Source organism: Otolemur garnettii, unplaced genomic scaffold (assembly GCF_000181295.1).
Source record: "Otolemur garnettii isolate 467f Iridium unplaced genomic scaffold, OtoGar3 scaffold00006, whole genome shotgun sequence".
NCBI classification, from domain to species: Eukaryota; Metazoa; Chordata; class Mammalia; order Primates; family Galagidae; genus Otolemur; species Otolemur garnettii.
This window is the reverse complement of record NW_003852401.1, coordinates 13,603,046-13,609,990: the sequence shown is the minus strand read 5'-3', so window position 1 is coordinate 13,609,990 and position 6,945 is coordinate 13,603,046.

The following is a 6,945-nucleotide window of genomic DNA, read 5'->3' as shown; positions in this document are numbered from 1 at the left end:
AAATAGCAAAGAAAAATGAAACAAACAGAAAGTACATCTTGATTATCAAAGGGAGTTATGAAAGAAAGATGAGAAAATAGAAAAATAAGCAAGAGAATAATAAACAATATTTAAAAATTATGTATTGCATAGATGCCAGGTGGCCCCAGGATTAAGTAAAGAAAAAGAAAAGAAAAGAAATTTAAGGCCACTAGTTGGTGCTCCTGCATTTAAAAATAAACTTAAAAACAAACAAACACAGAAGTTGATGTAGTAGAGCGAATAGTTACTATTTAGTTGCCATAGAGACCCTGGTCTAGTTTTCCTGATTTTTTTCTTTTTCTTTTTTTTTGCAGTTTTTGGCCAGGGCTGGGCCACCTCTGGCATATGGGGTCAGTGCCCTATTCCTTTGAGCCACAGGCGCTGCCCATTTTCCTGATTTTTTAAATTTTAATCTGAGCATACTAGCTGTGAAGAGTTAAACCTGCAGGGTCAGGGAAGCTAATGTTCTGAAGTTTATGCCAGACTTTCTGGGGGATGTGCCTTGGCCATCCAAACAATTTCCTATGGCCACAGTGGGGGTTGTGTGGAAACAGGATGTGCCCAGCTTGTCTTGTGTCTCCATAGGAGTCAGCCCAAGGGTGGTGTCTGAGCCTAGCAGGTGGAATCAAAGCCCATTTGGGATGGAACCCTGGAAGGCTGCTATAATTTGGCCCAAGGTTGCAGCTTTCTCATAGTGGAGGATTACCCAGCAGCTAGGCTTCCCATTGAACAAGCTCCACATCAAAACCCTGATCCAGAACTCCTGTGAAGGCCTAGGCTCAAGCCTCTGGCTTTGTCCCAAAGAAGCAGAATGCATTCTCTCCAGATCTCTGAAAAAGGGCTGGCTTCTGTGGAAATGAGACTCTGTGGGACTCAGTTCCTACTTGTTTTATACCATATCCCATGCATGAAGGGACAGGCCTTTCTGGAGTTCAGTCCACTCCCCTACTGGGTGCTGTGGCAGAGTAGAAGAAAAACTCCTACAGATTTAATCCCTCCATGGACTCCACCTGTAGGCTCTGTCCCCAGGTCATGGTGCTCCCTTGCACTCACTTCCTGTGTACTTCACCCACTCTTAACTTTTTTGGCTCCTGGTGTCCCACATTGTCTCACTGTGCCACTGTAATGTTGTTCTGGGAAGGACATTCCAGATGGATGTGGATGGAGTTTCCTCTTCAGGGATTTACCAAGAGTTACTGATGAGGAGATATCTGTAGTCTAGCATCTTAGAGCATCCACTCCATCATAGAAATTCCTCAAAAAGCACCTGTTTCAGGAAGATAAATTGCAAGAAAAAAAATTAAAAAAAGAAAGACCCTTCTAGATGGGAGAACTAGAAAATAAATATACCCACTGGATGAAGGAATTGCACACATGCATTTCTCCCAGAACCTAACTTCTTAGGGAAAAGCATGTAGGCTAAGTTTCAGCACCTTCTCCAAACTCCATCCTGCTGCCACTTTGCCAGGCAGGTTTGTGCAGAACAAAATCTGTACAGCTGCACAACTTCATGCAAGAAACTTTAACCCTTGCACCCCATTCCTTAATCTATCCCCCTATGAAACTTCTCTATCCTGGAAGGGACACATTCATAATTTCATCAATTTCCCCACAATAGAGTCTTAAACTCTTGGAGAAAAGAGGCCAGTAAATAATTCTGTTCAATTCGTCTTTGCTTAAGAGCCTTTACCTTCTTGAGGCAATCAGATTTGTGCTTTGAACTCTATTTAATTTTATTATCCATAAGTACTTGAAAATGTTTCCTAAAACCTAGGACCTTTCTATTACTTGATCACAGTGCATTAACAAAATGAGAAAATTTAACATTGTTGATACACTACTATTATCTAAGATAAATTCCAAATTCAAAGTTTGCTTGTGCTCACCAAAATATATTTTTATAAAGCTTTTGTTCCCCTGGATCAGGATCTAATACAGAATTAAGCATTGCATATTATTGTAAAAACAAAGAGTATCTTGCTTGGTATATTTTTACAGATAGTAAAGCTATAAAGAAATTTAGGAGACCATTTAGCCTGAAGTCTATATTCTAGAGGTGCTCAGGGACCTAAGAAGAAGGGACCTTCAAGCATCTCCTAAGGTACCTAGAATGATTTACTTCCTGTGTGGTTGTTTCACATAGGTTCGTTTTATTTTTATTCTTTAAACAGTACAACTTTTTATACACTTTTTGAATGCATAGTGCATTTTGCATTTTGTTTTCTTTTTATGATAGGTAACCTGAGAGTCTGATTTAGTTATAGGAAAGCTAAACTATTCTTAATTAAATGAACTCATGTTACTCAGCTTAATACAATTTAAGAAAAATCCTATCTTTTCTTCAGAATCACTTGTGGTCAAGAAAAGAACTATAATGATGGATGAAGGATAAAAACTTACTGATTGGAGACCTGGTTTGGTGGCTCACACTTGTCATCCTAACATTTTGGGAGGCCAAGCTAGGAGGATCATTTGAGGCCAGGAGGTCAAGTTGAGCCTAGGAACATAGCAAGACAGTGCCTGCACAAAAAATAGGAAAATTAGCTTGGTGTTGTGGTGCACATCTGTAGATCCAGCTACTCAGGAGGCTGAGTCAAGAGGATAACTTGAGGCCAGGAGTTTGAGGTTGGAGTGGGCCATGATGACGCCACTGCACTCTTTGCACTAGGCAACAGAACTAGACTCTTATCTAGGCAACAGAATAAGACCCTGTTTCAAAAAAAAGAAAGAAAGAAAGAAAAGAAAACCACCAACTTATCTATCAGGTACAATGAACACTGTTCTGGTGACAGGAGCACTGAAAGCTTTGAGTTTAGCATTTTACAGTGCTATCCATGCAACAAATACATTTATACCCTCTTAAAATAAGAAAAAGCAGCAGCAGTATGGTGGTTCTGTGATATAGCACAGGCACAGGTAACCCCAGCTCCACCACTGCTAGGTTGGGACTCTGTGCCTCCTTTTCCTAATCTGAAAAATTAAAACATTATCTACTTTAAAGCATTATTAAAGATCAAAAAGGGTAAATCCATAGAGTGTTAAGATGCCTCATTCACAGTACATTATACAAAAAATATACTTTTCTTCTTCCCACAGGTCATCTTCTCTCAATTCCTTAGTAAAAAAGTTAAACAAGTAGTAATATTTTTTTAAGCTGGCCTTTATTAGTTGTTTCTTATTTCCCCCATCAGTGTCTTTTTTTTTTTTTTTTTTTTGTAGTTTTTGGCCAGGGCCATGTTTGAACCTGCCACCTCCGTTATATGGGGCCAGTGCCCCACTCCTTTCAGCCACAGCGCCACCCATCAATGTCTTTTTTTACACTCTTAGTTGTTTTAGGAAGATCTTTTTATACTGAGGTCTAATTTCAATTTCCCTTATTGTATCTTTTTCTGCATTTTATACTGTATTTTCCTCAGTTGTAGTTACACTCAGAGCAGGAAAATATTCTGTTTTTAATCTAAACCCAATCCTATGAATGAATGAGTCTCCTCATTTCTTTGCTGTAGATATTTCCTAACTTGTTTTAAATTATTTTGAGACAGAGTCTCCAGCTGCCACCCTGGTTAGAGTGCTCTGGTATCACAGCTCACAGCAACCTCTAACTCTTGGGCTTAAGTGATTCTCTTGCCTCAGCTTCCTAAGTAACTGGGACTACAGGTACCCCCCACAATGCCTGGCTATTTTGTTGTTGTTGTTGTCGTTGCAGTTTTCATTGTTGTTTTAGCTGGCCTGGGTGAGGTTGGAACCCGCCAACCTCGGTGTATGTGGCCGGCAACCTAGCAACTGAGCTATGCCTAACTTGTTTTAGTTTTAATACTGTTGCTGAGTCAGCTTTTAGCTTTTCAAGTTTATAGAGACTTAAACATAAAGTGAGTTGAGGAGTTTTCTCAATTTATTTTTGAATTTAGGTATTTTTAAAAGAGTGTAATTATCTGTTCCATGAAAATTCTGTACAACTCACTCCTAAAACTGGACACAGTTTTTACATATTTGTATGCCAGTGTGTATATTTAGGGCATATGGATTTTTCAGCTATTGATTCAATTACTTAACATTTATGTGGTAGTTCATCATTCTGTTTTCTATTATGGTGTCCATTTTATCTAAATTTTTAGACTATTAGCATTAATTTTTCAGCATACCTTTATTTGAAATCCCTGCTTTATTGTAATTTTCTTTTCTGTCCCTAACACTTGTTCATTTTTTTTTATTCAATCCTGTCAAGTTTATGTATACTAGATTTTTAAAGAAATGACTGTTAATTATAGCTTTTATGTATTTATTTAAGTTCTGTTCTTAATTTTTTCATGTCTTATATGAGAATATTTTGTTATTCTTTATCTTACTTAAGTTGTGTGTATAGATCATTAATTTTTACCTTTTCCTTTTTCCTAAGTGTTTTTTTGTTGAGAATTTCCTTCAATATGATAATTTAAATGTGTCCTATAATTTACATATGTACTTTTTTTATTGTTACCCTTCAGTTCAAGGGATGTTGTCATTTCCATTTTCATTTGTTCTTTTGTCCTGAAAGTATTTGTTTTTGACATAGGCTTTAAATTTCTAACCATATAGAGCAGCAGTTCTCAACCTGTGGGTCATGACCCATAGGAACTGTATTAAAGGGTTGCAGCATGAGGAAGGTTGAGAACCACTGATATAGGGCTTTTTAAAGTATTCTTTTAGCTACTGATACTGTAAAAGAACACAGTTGGTATCATGTCAGTTTTCTAAAGTGCATGGAGACTTGCTTTATAGACCAGTAACCTGATCAATTTCACAAATATTTCCTACATCATTGAGAAAATAGATTTGTTCATCATTTGTTATACATCGGTCCTTCAGTGCACTCCAGTGGTTGGTTCCAAGGCCTAATCCCACCATCCACCCATGCCAGGTAAACCAAAACCCGTGCATACTCAAGTCCCCACGTTGTCTCTACAGAACCCTGTATGGGAAAAGTCAGCCTGACATATCACAACTTTTACATCCCTCCTTTACTGTCAACTTGATCAGCATTTGGTTAAAAAAAAAACCAACAGTACAAGTGGATCCACACATTTCAGACCTTTGTTGTTCAAGGATCAACTGTAGGTGAGGTATATCCATTTGATATACTTCGTATACTAAACTTCTTAGTTCTATTTTCTCGTATTTTTATCCTTTCTTTTTCTATTTTACCTACCAATTAGTAAGATATAGGCCTCAAATTTCCCCACTTTAATTTTGGATTTGTCCACCTCTTTGTAATTCTCCAATCTTTGTTTCAGATATTTTGAGGCTACATTATTCATGCATTTTTTCGCACAATCTGAGTGTCATTTATTGTGATTGGGACATTTGGATTTCATTTTTCCATATTACTTTGCAGTTTCTATTTATCCTCTTTGTACATGGTTTCTCTTTCATTTTTGTGCCTCATTTTAAATTAATTGACATGTTTATTACATATTTCCCTCTAGCACATTATAAGTATTATCAAACGCTTCTATTAGTTTAGGAGTTTCCTTTAAATTCTAACATGCATTCTCGTGTAACACCATTTAAAGTTAATCAACATCTCTTTCTCTCCTTCCAAATGATCAAAAGCGCTCAGAACACTTTTACTCTGATCACTCCCTTTTATCTTATATAGTTAAATCCAGATTTTTTAGTGCTGACTTTTTAAATTTCACAATTAGTTGTTATTATGGGTAATGACCTTTGAGCACCCATGATTTAGTACCTAGTTAGGAGTAGAGTTTGATCTTTCTGTTACTTTTGGTCCTCAAAAATATTTTTCTTTACTGTGTGAATTTAGCTATGCTTCACAATAATATTTCTTGTATCGTATCATTGAGCTCTAGGTAGTTTCAGATAATCTCATTTGCCATACTGCAGAACACAGAAACTTCCAATGATTCTCTTAATTCTTCATTCCAGACCCCATTCTTGGTTGTCTTTCTCTTTTCTTGCCTCACCCCAACCATCCCAGGTACCACAGTAGCCCCCACAGATGAAACCATCTCTCCTCTTCCCCTCAGTGATCATCGAATTTTTTTAAGGCTGTCTTCCTTAGACCACTAAACCATTTTCTTTACTCAGACAACAAAAGTCTTAGGGATACACAATTATAACTCATCTGCATTTTGTTTATTTCTGGTGATTCTTGTCAGCCTAAGGTTTTTCTCAAATCCACATATGAATATAGGGAGAGAAAGGTTAGGGGGAGGGCAGCAGTGTCAACAAATTTCAGAATTGAATTTATAAAGTTCTTTTTTCTTCAATACTTCATGTCAGCTAAGTTACGCAAGGTTAAAGGAATGTAATAAATGGTCTCAGTTGTAAGCAGATAAGTACAGCTGTGGGTCACTTAACGATTGGGCACATGTTCTGAGAAATATATCATTAGTCAATTCCATCATTGTACAAACATCACTTACACACACCTAGATGGTATGGCCTGTTCCTCCTATGGTATAGTCTGTTACTCCCAGGCACTCCTGCACTAATGTAGTGCATAGTCTAGGCAACTGTAACATAATATTTGAATCTAAACAAATCTAAATATAGAAAAGGCACAGTGAAAACATGGTATAAGAGATTAAAAAAAAAATGTTACCTCTGTAGGGCACTTACTATGAATGGAGTTTCCAGGACTGGAAGTTACTCTGGGTGAGTCAGTGGGTGGTGAGTGAACGTGGAAGCCTAGGTCATTACTGTGTAGACTTTGCACATTTAGGCTACAGTACATATTATTATATAGTGACCGTGGAAGCCTAGGTCATTACTGTATAGACTTTACACATTTAGGCTATCGTACATATTATTATATAGTGAACGTGGAAGCCTAGGTCATTACTGTATAGACTTTGCACATTTAGGCTACCGTACATATTATTATATAGTGAACGTGGAAGCCTAGGTCATTACTGTATAGACTTT